An 18214-nucleotide genomic window follows, 5' to 3' on the forward strand; every position below is an offset into this window, starting at 1 on the left:
GCACCCAGAAGGTGCTACAGGCCAACCTTGGCTCTACCGATCAGGACAAGATCATCCAACTAGAGCAGATTTGAGAGTTGAAAGCCCCCTAGTTTAGGCAGATGAGCATTACCTGAATTAAGAGTCAGAGTAAGATCTGATAGGAACAAGATGAATACTATAGAGGCGAGGATGCAGCCCTTCGTAAGGCCTTGCATGATTTTAATTGGCCTAGATAGTTGAGTGCCATCACCAATTTTGATTCTGACCCATGTTATTATTATCATTGAGTTCTTGTATAGTGCATAGCTACCCGCAGGGTTTCCCAGTGCTTAGGAACAGGTTCAGGGACCAAGAAGTGTGACCTAGAAGAACCAGGTTTTTAGCTCCTTGCAGAAGGTAGACTAAGAGGTGCTGTGTTTGAGGGATTTGGGGAGAGCATTCCACAGTTTAGGGCCCAGGAAAGAAAAAGAGCTGCCACCCATCTGGGCACGCCTAACTCTGGGCACTGTGAAAAGGAATCGGTTGCTGGAGCACAGAAAATGTGGGATGGTAGTGGAGGTGGTAGGGGACAACTAGCTTTTGCAGGAACCGAGGTCCACTGTTTGAGTTTATTTTGTTCATAAAACAGAGTGTCTTAAAGTTGATCCGCTTGTCCACCCTAAACCCACGTAGAGCGCAGAGAAGACCAGATGCAGAAAAGTAATTTGGAAGCTGTAATAGGAACCTTCCATCAGAGTTTTGAACTACCTGAAGATTTCTGATCACAGTTTTGTCAGCCCCCACTTACAGGATATTATCATAATCCAATCTATATAATATCATGGCCTAAACAACGGTTCCTGAGCAGAAACAGGAACTGTCCATAAGATCTTTTTGAGCAATTTCATAATGGCGAAACAGGAGGATGCAGTCTTAGTGGCCTGGGGCTTCATGGACAAGGTGGAATCCAGCCAGAAGCCCAAATTCTTCACTATGTTAACAGATTCAGGGAATACTCCCAGTGTAGCAGGTCAGTGTTGGGGACCCCAAAGCTAGGGGTCCCTGCCCAGCACAATGACCTCAGTCTTGTCACTGTTTTTAGAGGATTGGAATTCATCCAGGTGGAGACAAGAGATGTTCCGGTGTGTAGGAGATCGAGTGCTCTTAATATGCCAGCTTCGATGTTTAGGTTGACCAATTTCCACTACAGCTTCCCCCGGTCAATCCTAGAAAATGCGGACTAATGATCAATGAAGCCCAGGTAGACTGGGATGCAATGGACCTTTGCCCAATCAGTTAGTAGGGAGATTGTCACAATGTTGACTGAGGTCCCAGTATTCTTGGTAAAGCCAGTTTGATTTGGGAAAATCCTCAACCCACAGCTGCAGCTCCTCCTGTGCCGCCTCTTTAAAGTATTTTGAATCGATTAGAGCTACTAAATGATAGTTTATTGCTCCCTTTCAACACCGAACCTTGCCATGAGGGTGGTATACGATTGAGCTGCAAGATGGTGGATTAGAGGAGTAAGCTGTGCTGCCCAGAATGTAGAGTCATCCTTGTAGGAGGAATTCTGTTCTGGCCTGGAGCCCCCTCCCTGCAACCCTTTGCTTCAAAACTTAGTTTGTCGAAACATTGTACCACATAGATTTTTGATAATTTCCCATAGTTTCCTTTGGTGTAGGTTTTATCGGATTCAGGTCATCTACCTGAGCGCTAGATTGACCTGACTATGACGGCGGATTAAAGTGATCAAACAAAAATTGACGCCTGGTTGACTTAGAGATATTTGGGGAAGCCACATTTGGCAGATGTCTGCCAACTCCATCAAAAGATTGTGGAGTTGTTTGTTTTAATGCCATGCAGCAGTTATGCCCAGAAGGAAGGCCGTTACTCTCTTTGTTTGTTCTTTTTCGCCCCTTTTATATTTTTCTCACCTCTTGTATACTATGCAGTATTGTAGGGTCCATTGTTCAAATTAAACTTTGTGTGCAAAATAGCCCATGGAATTGCGAATTCAAATGCGTCTGTTTGCTGAATGAAAGATGCTTCAAAGAAAAAGGACTTTTTGAGAGAGTTTTAATAAACATGCTTTTTTTCTTTTAGGGTATGACATTATTTAAGATCTAGGTGAAAAAGTTGCATTTTTTTTAATTGTTCATTTAATGGTGATAGAAGCTATGAATTATGAGCAGTTAAAAATATAAATTGAATTCTATAAAAGCTTACCTAATAATTATAAAAGATCGAATAAATAATTTCAAATGTACAACATTTTTGAAATGCCATCTTCAATAATAGAAATCCTTTCCCTTTGATAGGGAAGGGAACAGTTTTCTGAAGAAAAAAACCTGAAAATTCATATTTGTTGAAAAAAGTCCTTGCACAGAGCGTGCAAATGTTTTTAACCTTTTCTTCCAGCTTCAGTATATTGGCGGGTTCCACTTTTAATGATTTTGCACATCTCTACAGGCTACCTCTCCCCTTTCACCGTAAAAAGTGGTGACATTCATCATTATATGCAGAGCACAAGTGCATTCAGTGAAACATATTTGTTCCTGATATCAGATACCAGGAGGCCGATTACGTAAGCATAGCTAACTAAAGGCATTTCAAGCATTATGGTCTAAGCCGCCAGTCATCATATTTGAGGGAAATGAAACTGAACCCAATTTATTGTTATTTGAAAAACACATATCTTCCTCAACATGTTGATGTTCACCCATGGTTAACTGCTCTTCGGAAATAAGTCTCGTAGTATTCCTTGGGGTGGAGACCTCCACTGTAAAACCCTTAACAACATAAAAAACATTACAGAAAGAGAGGAATCTTACATCCTATCTCTGCTAGAAGGCAATGCAGAGAAAACTCCTCTTATGGATGTGAGTCACAAAACTTCCAGCTGGAAAGTCAGAAATCTATGCTTGTAGACTTACGTACATCATTTTAATACACTGCAGACTTTCCTAGGATCCAGGAATACACCTGGGAGTCTGCTGCTGAGGTGTGGCATGCATAAATATGACACATGACTTCATCCCAGCCTCACTAGCCTGATGCGTGCTAGTGAATATCACGGGTGTGCTGCGGCCGGCCTCTAAAGACAGTTTTGATAAAAGAGTACTTTCTGGTGACTTTTTGTCCTTCTTGGCACACTACTGCTGATTCAATAGATATCCTCCATATTCTTATGTTTGCTGTTGTAGGAACATTTCTGTCTCTCTGTGTTTTGATTGGATGATTAATTGGTGTTGGTTGTATCCTTCCACTGCTACCATCCGGACCATGTCTTACACTGTATTACAGTTAAATCACAATGTCTTCAAGTGTTCATTCCACTGCCTAGATTGTGCTAATGCTTGTTCTCAAGTTGACCTCAAAGTAGGCTTTCATCCATTAGATATTGCTATTGTCCTGGTCATGAATCAGCTCTTTGCCTTACACTAGAAAATGCAGCTTTCCCTTCTTTCGGGGCAGATCAAATCAACATTGTTTACTTCTCAGTTAAAAGCATGTTTCAGCCCTAGGAGAGAAAACAATAACTTCCTCTTCAGATACCGTACTGAAAGCATGGCCGCCTTAGCAGCATTATTGGCCCCTGAGCAAAGCAGTGCACTGGGCCCTGCCTGCACAACCACTCACAGGAATGAAAATGTTTAACGGGAAACTAGTATTAAATTCTGATCTGCATGGGGCCCTATGCTCATGGGGCCACCAGGCAACTCTCCAGCGTGCCCATGCGTTAAGACGGTACTGGCTGAAAGCTGTCTGAGGAGGTGTGGGAAATAAAATGTGCTGATCCTAGAGCTTCAGTTCTTATCTGGTTAAAATGATGGGGGGATTAGTGACTGAGTAGCTTAAGGGCCGATCCATCCATGCTATCTTAACACACACATCTGGGCAGAGCCAGGAATTCTGACATCATGTGTTCTTGAAATTGGGTAATTGGAATATTTGCTCTTGATCCACTCAGCAGACTGCCGTCAATTGATGTCATGATGCCCACAGTCCCTCTGCTTTTTCCCCAATGCTGGGAACTTCTGAAGCAGCGTTTCTGGGGCTTTAAGGGTCTGTGTGAAGAAGTCCATGTTGCAGCTGGTGGACAGCACCTGTCTGTGTTCATATAAGCCTATCATTCAGAGCACTCGCAGAAAACCAGTGTGAATGAAAAGGCGAACCATGTTCAAAATGTATCACTCTGTCTAAGTACAAGCGAGCACATCTTCCTAGCCTTTATGTATACAGGCCAGGGGGTAGGTACTAGCTAATTTAAGGACTGTATAATGCAAAGGAGTCAGTAAGTCCTCCTGAACTGGAGCACCTAGTGACCACAGCGATGTCTGTAAGAGGAGTGATTGGGCTTCCTTCCTGAGTAAGGGCACGCTATCTGTGAACTGATGTGGAGATGAAGCTGAACAAGCAGCACCACAAGCTTTGGTCATTGATTTGATCTCTTTTGAGCCACGTCCTTGCAGTATCTTCCCACATAGTTAATGGGTTCTGCAATGAGAATCTCTGTAAACAAGGTCATGTCCACAAGGCAACTTGGAGAAGAGCCATCATTATGTGCTTCAGTCACATCTCCTCACATAGGAAGCCATAGGAAGAGTACATGTACATCGAATCATGTAATACATCCATGTACATGCCATATGCACTTCTCATTACATGCATGCAAAGTGAAGTGAAAGCCCCCAACAGCTGCGGCCCGTGCAGGTAAGAGAGGTCGGGCAGTGGGGCCCAGTGGGGTGGGCGGATTTCGACAGACGATGAGGGAAAATTCATTATTTAGTCCTCCCTCATCATCGTCTGTCCAAATGCCCCCCAACGGGCCCCGCTGCCTCACCGTTCTTACCTGCACAGACCTCGGCTGGCCCTCAATATGGGGAATCGGATTGAATATATAGGGGGGGGGGGGTATAATCCTTTCCTAGGTGTACAGGTTAAAGGCTTGTGCTCTCATAACAGCCTCAGATGGCACTGGCTACTCTCTTTTGTGGACTAGACCTCCTTGGTCCATGCTGGTGAAATATACAAACACACGTGGTTAAGATCATCAAAGGAAAAACACAGGCCAGGCAAAGGGGACATGGGAAAGGTCAAACAAGCTATCTAGAAATGCCAGGACTTTCGATCCTACCATTGACCTCTGTTCCTTTTTATTAAATTGAGGCACAGAATGCTAGTAAAAGGCTGTGTTCCAAAAGTGACAAACACACGTCATTTGTTGTCTAAGCAAATTGCGTATTTCTTTGAAGAACTTGTTGGAAAAGGAGCTACAAGAAAAGGAGAGGGATTTGACAAATGTGGTATTCAGTGTTCAAATATTATTACTGCCCTCACCTCCACTTCATCCGTACACCCTATTAATTGTACCAAATGGTGCTTGTTATAATAGGTGAAGGGGGCACGGTTTGGGTACTGCAAAAATATTAGTTGAAATAGATGATAACGCAGTCTCCCCCAGCGAAGGCATATTATGTGTTTGCCAGCTTCTAAATGCCATCATATTTTGCAACATTTCAACAGGGAACATTTGAAGTTCGTTACTTTGAATGATAAAAGAGAGTCAGGCGACTGGCAACAGCTTGTAACGTGCCTCGTGCCAACCAAGTGAATCCTCGGCATTCGCTACGCACTTTGCGGTCCAGCTGTTTCTGGTCCTGATAGATGCTGCATGGACAGCAGCGCGCGCTATCACAACACGCATCTATTCTAGACAGAGCCCTTACGCAGAAGAGAATGTGGGCCACAAGGATTTGCAACATGTGTTGGATATTTCACACACAACCTGCTTTGTGCATCAAGAATGCTGACCTCATCTCTTCCTGACATTAGGTAATGGGAATATTTGCTCTGGATCCACTCAGCGGAACGTATTCAACTGATGTCATGATGCAAATGGTCGTTCTGCTTTGTTCTCAGTGTTGGGAACCTCTGAGGTAGCTGGGCTTGCAGGGTCAGTGTGAAGGAGTCCATGCTGCAGCTGCTTGGACAGCACCTGTCTGTGTGTACTGAAGTCTGTCATTCCCAACGAGGTCGCCACCCTTAACCCACTGGGATCTTTTGCCCTGGGTACCAGTATCCATGATGCACACATTTACTACAAATCTACAGGGAAAGAAGAATACTTATGCTCTGTGTGCACTTGATGTCGTGTGTGTGTCTAGCAGCATGAGACACATATCTTTAGATCACAAAGGGTGTAGAATAAAGGTAGGTATGAGCTTCACACTGTCTCTCATGTCATTCTTTATTGTAACAGGAGATGCGTGCTTTTTACATGTTAGTACATAGAGGACATAGGAACATCATGAAAAATGTGGTGCAAGATCATGCATCATATACGGTATGTGTAGTAAAGGGCCCTTTTGACATGGTCGCCCTCCCCTTTTTTCCTGGTATTTGATATCGGAGAGCCCTGCGCTCCTGCTAACCAGGCCCCAGAGCCTGATTTCTTTCCCAAAACTGTGCAATTGTTTTCCCCAATTGGTGATACCTTTAGTGCACTCTGTAAGTCCCTAGTAAATGATACCCCTGGTACTTAGGGCCTGAGGTACTAAAGAGGGTGCCTAAGGGCTGCAACACGTATTGTGGCACTCAATGGGATCCCTCACTAAGCTCATTTCAATGGCCACTGCAAGCTGTGTGAGTCGGTGCAGACAAAAGTGAAAACACAAGGCACACAGCATGTGTGCCCTGCCTGGCAACACTGCATGCAGCATAAGTAAGTCACCGAAGTGGAATGTAATTGTTTTTATAATTTTATATATATTGTACTTTTTTGTGTATACTTTGATGGTTCTAGGCAAACCGAATAAAGTATTAATATTATTATTAAGTAAGTCAGCCCTACAACAGGACTTACCGCCCTTAGGTAGGTGCACTATGCTATGTGGGAGGGCATAACTTCATGAGCAAATATGCCCCCATACAGGTCAGTTCCATTACTGCCAGTACAAGTGATCAGGGATGACATTTTAAAAGCATGTAATGGATACTGGTGAAAACAAGTTCCCCAGCTACATGATGGCTTCACTGAAAATAGGGATGTTTGGTATCAAACATCTTGTAAGAATAAATCCACACTGATGTTTGTGTCATATTTAGCAATACATGCCCCAGAAGGCACATTAGAGGTGCCCTCTAAACCGTTCAGATACTGGTGTGCTGACTGACTGGGTTTCACCAGCCTGCCATCAGAGATGGGCTTCTTACCCCCAAAGTAGAGGGCCTTTGCTCTCCGGGGGCCGTGAACCAAGCCTGCTCGAGCCAGGGGTGCTTTGCACCCCAGCCACAGGATGACCTGCTGATTAGCAATCCGGGGAGCTTAAAAGAGGCGCAATGCCTTTGGTATGGGAATCTGACTTCTCTCACAGGAGAGGAAACCGACCCACTTTGTCCAGGGCTCTTTGGCACCTGGACAGATGGGAAAATTAGCTAGGTAAGACAGTTGTGTCCACCCTCAGGCAAGCACCACCACTGAACTGGGCAACCTGAAGTAGATGCAACTTTTCAGAAGAGACCATCTTGGTGATGGTAAATTTAGGATCTCCGGGACAGAGTAATGCCCTCTTCCCCCAGTAATTGGTCATATAGGGGCGTAGTGACTCCAGGGGTAAGTAGTCCATTGACTACTACTTTATACTCCCCTAATACCCATACATTCAGCATTTAGGGGAGCCATGGCATCAGGAAATCAGATTTTGCCAACAAGAAGAAGAAGACAGGCCGAAGAGCCCCGAAAGCAAGAACTGCAGAAGAAGCAACTGACTTGGCACCAGCCCTGCTGGCCTTTTTGCCTATTCTCAACAATTGCCCCAAAGTCTTCTCGCCCTGCCAAGCTGCTCATCCAATGTGGTCACGGGATCCTGATATCCTAATAAGAAGGGCACTGAAGGGCCACAAAAGCAGAAGTCTGAAGAAGAGAAACTGACTTGGCCACAGCCCTGCCGACCTGTCTGCTGCCCCCAGTCGAAACTGCACCAAAGACGTCTCATCCTGCAGGGATGAATGGGAGATTGCATGCGCAATTTGGAGTAAAACGCAATACAGAAATATGCTGAGGGTGACAGAGAGAAGGTTGAAAAGAGAAAAATAGAAGAGGGGCATAGAAAAGGCAAGATGGAGGAAAAGCATGTGGGGGAGAGAGACAGCGGCAATTGCAAGTTAGGGGAGAGGAGAGGAGGGAACAGATAGAGAAAAGGGAAAGAGAGAGAGGTTGAATAGGGAGTGAACAGGGAGATTATGTTTTGGTACACTTTGCAACTTGCATGTTAGAGATTTTACTCTATCATGTTTTGCTGTGGGAGCTGAGAGGGATAGTGCATATGTTGCTGACATCTGAGCAGAACCCTGCTTGAGGGTCCTACGCAGAAGTCAAAGTGGACAGTATCTACTAGAAACAACATTCCGAAGATTTCTTAATTTTACCAAAACAGGTTCCACAATTTTGGTTAAAAAACAACCACTTCTCAATGGTTAACCCTGATCTTGAGCTGCCTCAGGTTGAAAAGGAAAGAGAGCATCTCCTATGCTGTGAAGTGAGAGGAGAGACAGACCGTTAAAGAAGAAACAAGCATTCTCTACAGGGTGCCGGTTACCTAAACAAATGTAAATGTATGCAACAAGTTAATCAGCATGTCTAAACGCTGCTGGTGAACCTGTCTCAGACTTTGTAAAGTACACTTGTAGGTCAAACTTACCAGATAGTTCAAGAACTTACAGGGGGTTACAACCCGCCATTTCTTATCTTTGGTTGTCTTTACTGTCAGTCTCATTTGCATGCTTCTTATTCAATGCTTTCCGTGTCCCAGGTTGTCCAACTTTTGTATGTCGCTTCATTGAAGCATAGCCAGCTTACCATCTCTCTCATTAGCTGGCTTCTACTCTTCTACTGATCATTTTTGGGGAACTTGTTTTCCTTTTGGGTTAAGCACTCTATAAAAGTGTATTTGTTTTCAGCTCTCTCCTTCTCACCTCTGTGTGTTCACTCAACAAATTCCCACCCCTGGACGGTGTTTCTCTTTTGTGTGCTTCTGACTCACCTTCCTCGTCCTCAGTGTTGTTCTCGGTACTGTGTGCTTCTCCGCCCTGCTTGTGTTGCTGTCACTTTTGGGTACTTTTGCTTTCTTCTTTACTTTTCCCCCTGCATTCTGTGTTCTCTCCCCCATGCCCCCTGTGCTGTGTTTTTCACTCCTTTTGTGCTTTTTCCCTGGCTCCCAGTGATGCTGACTCCTATGTGCAATTCTTCCAATTCCTCAACTGCATTCTCTTCTCTGTTTCCCAAACCACCTGCAATCCTTTTGTAGGCACCCTACTATGCAATTTCAAATCACTGTGCCTTCTTCCTGATCTTAGGTCCTGCAGCTCCTGTTCATTCATGAGGATCCCCACCGTCCACTCACCTACAGGTCCCCAGAGGGTGATGTTTACCCTTAGGTCTTAATTATATTCACTTTGAAGGACCTAAGAGGCTGAGGCTCTTGCTCTTAATCAATTGGTCCTAAAACTACCCAATCATCCTCAGGACCCTAATCTCATTTCTACTCTCTGGTCTGCTCAGATTCCTAGTCAGAGACGTATCCCTGAGGATCCTCCTCACACAAAGACCCCAAGAGGCTTTTGCTCAATCTTGGGTGTTGTTGCAATCTTGTTCAGTCCCTGGTGTCTTGGAATCCTGCTTAACCCTAGTTCCTTTTATATCTCTGTTAACCGTTAGGCCCTTTATCTCTTGCTTACTTGTACCTAAAAGCTCCTGCTTACCTCAGCTCAGTGAAGGCCATGCCCACCATGAGATTCCCCAATGCTTCTGTTAACTCCCAGTTCTCCTGGTGCTCTACATGCACAAAAAGCCATGAGGATACCACTCACCACTAGATTTCCAAAGCTCCTGTTGACCCCTAAGTGCCACAGCCTCACTCATAGGTTCCCAGCTTATGCCATTCCAAATTTAGGTTCTCAGTTATCCAGCTTATGCCCGGCTTGATAACTGTGGTCTCAGGCTTAGCTCCCAGAGGATCCTGCTAAACCTTAGTTCCAAAAGGCTCCTGCTCACCCTGCTCAACCTCAAGTTCTGTATCATCCCTCACAGTACTATTCATGAATCTTCTCTTAAGTTAACGATTATCAATGCTAAACAGCTGCATATCATATGTAATACCTCTAGTTAAGCCTAAAAGTGAAACTACATTAAACCTCATGTCCCAGAATGCATTGCTCCAGTGGTGTATCAAAAATATAACATACCCCCTCAGAACGTGGTGAGGGCCCCTAAGCCTCCCATATCTCACAGATATTCATAGACCGTGGGCTGAATAGCAGCCCTCTGAAGGGAGTTGTCCTCCCGCCCCCTCACCGTGCCACAGAAACTGCATGGCCCTGCATTACACCCATACAGTGTTCTATTAGTTTAAAACAAGATTGAAAGAATGTGACCAGCATGGCATGGAGACACCAAGCAACTGTCAGAGAAAGTGAAACTCAGTGTGCTCTCATGTTATCCCCCTTACTATGCCTCCATCATCCTCACCAATCAGTGTCTCTTGGAAGCACTCTATGGTAAGATTGTTTTTAGTTATCAAGATGAGTCATCTCAAGAATTAGGCAGATAAACCTGGTCTTGCTAGCTTAAAGAAGCTCTTCCATCTCACATTTATGGCAATCATAATTGACTTGGCTTTGTAAAAAAAAAAAAAAGTAACACAATACAGTGTATGACACTGCCTTGCATTACCTTCCGTCAGGTAGGTGTTACATGGACGGTGCATAAGCGTTACCGTGCATCCACCCATGTATTTTGATGTAAACCCTTATTTACAAAAATGGGTATATGGGTATATACCTAAATGGTGTGCAGATCTTAAGATGGTGTAACAAGAAAAAATATCTTTATTTCTCCCCGTTACTTCCTCTTTTCATGTTTGCTGCATGCTGCGGCACACATGCAACGAGGAAATGTCCTGAAAGGATAGCTTTGTCTTCTTTCTCAAAAAACTTACCTGACCACAATGTTATTGCACTAGCCAGCTACAAGTGCGCCAGTGCAAGGAGAGTACAGAAATGCACCATATCTTTGAAAATATGGTGCTGTTCTGCTCCTTCCATTGTTATGTTACTTAGCGCAAGAGTAAGAGTTGGTGGCAGCTACTCCCCGCTGGGCGCCGAGCACGAACATTCTGTTAATGTAACTCGCTTTTGCAGAGGCTAATAATTGTTTTAAACGCACATTGTGCAGTGACACTGTGCTGAAGCTCGCTTTTTTTTTAAATAATTGAAACTGTTGTTGTGTATATGTTGTTTTTAGATTCACCCTGAATATAAGAGCACATACTTGCACTCACTAGTGACATTCTTTGTGAGCCGTGGACTGTTTCCGCGTAGTTTAGAGGCAACCGGCATCCTAGCCAATTGCGGTTGTCGAGGGCGGGACAGGGGCGGCACCTGACGGAGTGTCGAGCGGTTAGCGCTCTAGACCTCCGCTTCCTGGAGAGTATTTAGCCACTCGGAGGCCCCCAGCGCGCAGCGATGGCGCGCAGGGTAGGCGCCTTTGACTGCGCCAAAGACGAGCCTAAGACCAGCCCGTCTGTGCCCGTCCGGGCCAGGCCGGGTCACGGGGCAGGAAACGCTAGTCCGGGTAAGATCACTGTGGATCAGTTATGGTCTATGCGCCCAAGTAGCAATAGTAAATGCTCTGTCCTAAAGCCTTCCCTAACGGGTATACAAGTATGTCCTCACTGTACATTTGCTCTTACAAATGTTCAGCCCTACCCAGAGGTATCACACAAACCTAAGCCATCAACTCAAACCTCTGTTTTAAATTCTCGCACATTCACATTCTACACTGTGAATTGTAGATCACTGCCTCAACATAAAGCTGATATCTACCACCTCCTAGCTGAAGAAAAACCTTGTGCGCTATTTCTAACAGAGACCTGGTTGCATGATGGTGCAGGTCCCGATGTAGCCGCTGCCTTACCCTCTAACTATGCCATTGTTAGAGTAGACAGAGATAAACAAGTAGGAGGGGGCATCGCTGTGATCTTAAACAGGGATTTTAATTGTGATTTTGAAACAGTAAATATTCCTGGATGTGAAGCAGCTTTTTTTTTAAAATTTCATTGAATCCAAATTTTATGTTTTCTGGATTTCTAATTTATCGTCCTCCGGGAAACAGCAGTGGTTGGGCTGCGAACTTGGCTAATTTCATTTCGCCTTACTTTCTGAATGCCCAAAACTTGACCATACTGGGGGATTTAAATCTTCATTTGGATGACAAATCTAATAGCATAGCTGTTAACCTGTTAGAGGACTTTAATACTTTGAATATGTCTCTACGAAATGAGGGTCCCACTCATAAAGCTGGGCATCTGTTAGACCCCATTATTTCTAGTGTACAGGAGCTAAAATGGTTGAAAACAGACCCTATTTGTTGGTCGGACCATTTTTTAACGCTTTTTAGTATTACTCTTGAACAATTTAATTCGCCAGGCTCTGCTTGCCCTCCAATTTTTATGAGAAATTGGAAAAAGCTAGATCTAACTGAGTTACAGAACGCGTTACAGGCATCCCTCCCTGTTCTGGGTGCTGATATGGAAAGAAATGCGCTGGAAACCCACACTTGGCTAGAGAGAGCAGTTGACATCTGTCTGCCCGCTACCAGGTGTAGAGGGAATGTCCATCGTCCCCCGGCCCCCTGGTATACGGAAGTACTGAAACTAGAAAAAACCAAGTGTAAGGGACTTGAGAGGAAATGGCGCAAACAGTATGATCCTCTTAAAAAGGAAGCATATCGTAAGGCCAGAAACCTCTATCACACGGCCTGTGCTAGAGCTAAAGCATCCTATGTAACAGAGACCATTAATACTGCTGCTAATAAAGCACGGACCCTTTTTAACACAGTTAAAGAATTAGCCGGAGCTAATTCTATGGCAGTTGCACGTCCCCTGACCCCTCAAAAATGTCAAGACCTTGCCACATATTTTGTGGAAAAGATCGAGACTATTCTTGCCAACATTAATGTTCCGGGGAGGGATGACAGGAAAGTTCCTCCCTTAGAAAGCCTACCAGGAAATCGGCTTGTCTCCTGGCCATCCATCTCCCTGGACACCTTGAAATCTTTAGCCACCTCTATCAAGTCGGGCTCTCCATGTGACCCTCTCCCAATTAATATTCTGAGCCAACTGGACGACAGTGCTTTGGGGATTATTGCCGAGACATTAAACGCCTCCATTCATCTGGCAACCGTCCCAGCGTCCTGGAAGCGCGCCATGGTCAGCCCTCTGCTGAAAAAGCCGTCAGCTGATCCAGAGGTACTGGCCAACTATCGTCCGATTTCCCTGCTGCCAGCATTCTCAAAAATACTGGAGAAGCACATCCATGGTGTACTTTCAACTTACACAGAGAATAACAACCTACTCCATTTTTCCCAATCGGGTTTTAGGGCAGGCCACTCCACCGAATCTGCCCTCCTGGGAGTCACGGAGAAGATCAGGGGACTTTTGGACGACGGGCAAACGGTTGCTCTTGTTCTGCTTGATTTAAGCGCAGCCTTCGACACCATCTCACACAACAGACTGCTTGTCAGGCTGAGTGAGGATGGTGTCGGAGGGGCAGCGCTGGACTGGATTAGATCTTACTTGAGCAACAGGACGTTTCAGATCTCGTCCTCACAGGCCCAGTCGGACATTTTTCTGTCACCCCACGGTGTGCCTCAGGGCTCAATTTTGAGCCCGCTATTTTTCAATCTGTATCTCCGCCCCCTCGCCGATTTGGCAGAGCGGGTAGGTCTAGAACTCATGACCTATGCGGACGATTCGCAGATTATTTTTTCCCTTACTAACTCAGAATCTTCATCCCCCTCTGTGCTGAAACTAGGCCTTCAGGAAATTTTCAGCTGGATGTCTACGAACCAGCTAAAGCTCAATGGGGAGAAGACAGAGATTCTTCTCCTGGGGAAAAATAAAGATCTGTGGCAGGATACCCATTGGCCACCATCTTTGGGCGCCTTCCCCACCCCGGCTACCCAAGCTAGAAATTTGGGGGTGTGCATTGATGATTCATTATCAATGAAACAGCAGGCCAACAAAGTGGCTGGTGTCTGCTTCACGATCCTTAAATGGCTGCGGAAGATTATCTGGATGCTGCCTGTGGATACCCAGAAGACCGTAGTCAATGCATTAATTACATCTAGGCTTGACTACGGTAACATCTTATACCTGGGTTCCAATCTAGCCGTGATCAGGAGATTGCAGCTGGTCCAGAACTCCGCAGCCAGGTTGCTGTGCAAGATTCCTAGGACAGCAAGGATCTCGAAGCATCTGAGGAACCTGCATTGGTTGAGGGTAGAGAACCGAGTTCGGTTCAAAGCCTTGACATACATGTTCAAGATCAGGGCAGGAGCTGCACCAAAATACCTGCAAAAATTGGTTAGGCCCCATGTTCCTACACGCAATCTCCGTTCTTTAAATGGAGCAAATTTCGTGGTTCCCAGGTTCAAACTGGCCCGAATGGGGGGGAAATCTTTCTCCCATCTGGGACCAGTTCTTTGGAATTCCCTCCCCTTAGCCTTACGGAAGGAGGAGAATTTTGCCAGTTTTAAGAAAAACGTTAAAACTTGGCTTTTTAATAAATAATTGTGGTCCTTGACAGTTACTGCCTCTATGTTTTGACCTCTTAGCCCTGGCGCCGGGAAACCCTTTGTGGGTATCTGTGCGCATTACAAATGCAAAAAATAAATAAATAAATAAATAGCGCAGCAACTTCACTCGCTCCTCTGTGATGCATGAAATGTTAGTAAATATATATTCCTCAATAATTTGGTGCAGGAGTCCAGAAAGACATTTTGTCTTGGACCTTGTACAGCATTCTGCTGCCTTTCGACTAGGCTCACGCTATTCACAAATAACACGAACTTGCAATCAGAAAATCACTGGTTGTTAAGAAAATGCTATGTTTTAAACCAGGAGGGAGAAATCCATCCAATGTTCCAGCACGAAGCATTTGACTAGCACGCTACAGTGCGGTACTTCAAGAGTTTGGGATTAGTGCTCACTGGTCATGTTAGGTTAGGCATTTCTAACGGTGCTCTACGTTCTGCATTAACTAGAAATGTTGAAATGAAAACTGTACAGAAACAGGGATTACAATGATATCAAATCACTCCATTCATTAACTATGCATTCCTACCAGTCCATCCACAATCAGCTCCTGAAGTGCGCTTGCCTTAGGGTCTGGGGCACTATATAGGCTGCAAGTATGATAGCTCCTGGCAGGGCCGGCTTTAGTGCTGGTTGCACTCGGTGCGACAAACTTTGCTGGCGTCACCCCACCCCCTAGCCCCAAAGACCTCCTTCTCTATGGATTCCCTCAGAACCCCCATTCAACGTGCTGCTTATCTCGCCCATGTGTATTTACTTTCTTTTACAGTGCTACTCATCCCAATGTAGCGTGTCAAGAGAGACAATGGCTCATATTAGTATGTAAGTCAATGTATAGGAAATGTTACTTAAGACGCTGAGGGCTGCAAGGTGTAAGAGAATGAGGGCTGAAAGGTGTAGTAGTTAAATGCCATTCATACAGGTAGGAATGATATGTAGGGCCACTGGAATTATGTGCCAGAGGAGCACCAATTTATGCGGCAGGGTTGACTAAATTATGCAGCAAGAAACGGGAAATTATTTGGAATTATGCGGCACATTTTTTAAAGATTATTTCTTTATTTCAATACATGGTAATACTTTCTGGGCAAATATGTCACCTTAGTACCAGCATAATAACAAAATACAGAAATAAGAAACTGAAAGATGACCAGGTAACCTTTTTGAAGGGCCTTCCACTGCGTCTGAACACAACACCACTTTTGTTTTAGTAACTATTGATCCATTTGAGCTAGAAACAAATGCATTTTTGCTAAAATCTACAGAATATGCATCAGATGATGGATTGGATTATGTGACAAATGCGGCAAATCAATAGTTTGCAAAAAAAGCAGCACCTGCATAAGTGCATTATTCCAGTGGCCAATTACATGTTAAGAGTGCTTGGACTGGAGAAATACAACCTCAGGGATTAAAAATATAACATTGTGGTTGGGTTGTCCTTATCTATAAATATTTATTATTATCCAAGGGACTCATTATACTAACTACATAAATCACTTCTTTAATCTGCATTTTACACTTTGTGCTTTGCAAGAGGCACATTATCTATCTGCTTTACTTTATGATGAGTCAAAACTGGGATTAGGCAAAACTCAGATATCTCTCCAAAAGATACATTAATCACCAGAGTTAAACTGACATTTTTATAATGGAGTGAACATTGCAGGCAGGCAAAGAACTCAGAAGTCTTTGCATTTAGCCCTGTCGGATATTTCAAAATGCAGCACACCCGGAATCCAGCCAACCCCCGCACCCAACCCCCAAGCACGGCTCCTGTTTTAGTGGTATTGGCCCCTCGACAAAAGCAGAACGCCGTGTCCTAGGCCAATGCAGGAGCAGACCACCACATGCTGTAACAGCAGCATGACCCATTGTCATTCCGTATGTGAGACTCGGGCGCAGACAGGATGTTAATGACCAGTTGACAGTCTTTGCGAGGTCAAGGAGGGGCTGCTGAAGCTTCATCAGTTGAAAGAAGCGTAAGCTGGCCCACAGCAGTGAGTGCTCTAACACTCCTGAGGCTTCTCGTAGGGGGCAGCACAGTTATGGACAAAAGGCATCTGAAAATGAATTATGAGGGACAATGGATTTGACACCCAAATAATGGATGGTCTGTGAAATTTACGGATGGGTGATCACCCTAGAGGAGTGCCTTTAGGGAGGCGGAGGTCATAGGCATATTGAAAGATCAGGTGAGGTAAGAATCGGATTGGAGGTGGGGGAGGGTTGCATAATTCACAATTTTTTTGTTTGTTAAGGAAAGGGATCTGAACTTTGAGGGAGGAGAGGCAGGTTCCTCCTTTTAATGCATACAGCACTCCCCATCAGTGCATTTGGAGGGGGTGGGAATGAAGATCCCTGGGATGGTCATTAACCACATGCACAAAAGCACTGAGTGGAGGATGAACCACCACTCCAGGTTGCTATTCTGAGTTGTCTCTAACAAAGTTGGGAGTTTGGAGAACTGGTGCATGCACTGCTCTTGATAAACAAAGTATATGTAAACATCGGTTCAAACTAAGGTAGAGCATCACAACAGATACCAGTCTCCAGGTATAAGTTTGTTCTATGTATGTTTTTCATATGACCCTTTTCCATGCCCACAGCATTGGTGTCCTGTGGTGACAGCTCAGGAGGGAAGGTGAGAGACACACTGCGGGTGAAGACACACCCACATTTTGGGTAGCTTCTTTGTGAGTCAGAGAGAATCTTTGTTTCACTATCCTTATATATGTCTCATTCAGCCTTCATTGGAAATCATCCTTAGTTGTGGCTGTGAGACATTCTTAACTCTATATATATTTTGACATACATTTGGATCTTGCATTTTGCAACCATATTTTCCATTTCTTCAGCAATTGTAGGAAGCTGGCTCAATATGTGATGTATCAAAAATCTGATATACCGTGCAATGAGCCCATGGGGTTCCTTATGAGTGGACAGGGGCTTACTATGCAATCCCAAAGTGCTCTGTCAGGAGGTAGTGTGATCGAGAAGCCTTAGGCTTAACACAGGGGAGTGTAAGACATTTGCAAATACACAATGATCAATGCATGACATACGCGACTTAAGAAGGAGATCCACATGAATTTATAAAAATAGCAAGTATCTTTATATATGTTTAGCATCAGAGAAAAATCGTTCAGGTAAGTACATTTTTTAATATAAATTATTTTCACTTTAAAAAGTGGACACTGCAATTTCTGAGTTCTGCAATGCTATCCTATGAAAGGAAAGACACGTTCAGCAAACAGGTATAGTAGAGTGACTTACAAGACTAATCTCCAGGAGTTTAGGTGAGTGGTGGGAGAGGTCCAAGGCAGTTCACCACCAGCAGCACGTTGCGGCTTGGTGCAGAGTGCAAAACAGTGTCAGGAGACCAATCTATTCAGTGGAGATCGGTCACTGAGGAAAGAGGCTGCAGGCTCTAGTCAGGAGGCCAGTCGGGCTGAACCAGCAAGTGGGCTCAGGCCTTGTGATTCTCGAGGATGGGGGGACACCTTTGGTCCTCTTCTCCAAGGTCCAAGAGCGACTAGTGCAGGGGTGTCCTTAGGCATCAGGTTTTTCCTTACCGGAGCAGTTGCGTTTGAGGGGTA

At 44.7% G+C, this 18214-nt stretch overlaps 1 protein-coding gene across 2 annotated transcripts in view; it reads left to right on the forward strand.

Annotated features, from left to right (window-relative positions):
- The window catches only part of LOC146809760 (serine/threonine-protein kinase SBK1-like), a 102403-nt gene that overhangs the window by 27901 nt on the left and 56288 nt on the right, over positions 1–18214 (forward strand). The gene's annotated exons all lie outside the window — the stretch shown is intronic.

Source organism: Triturus cristatus, chromosome 7 (genome assembly GCF_964204655.1).
Source record: "Triturus cristatus chromosome 7, aTriCri1.1, whole genome shotgun sequence".
Taxonomy (NCBI): domain Eukaryota; kingdom Metazoa; phylum Chordata; class Amphibia; order Caudata; family Salamandridae; genus Triturus; species Triturus cristatus.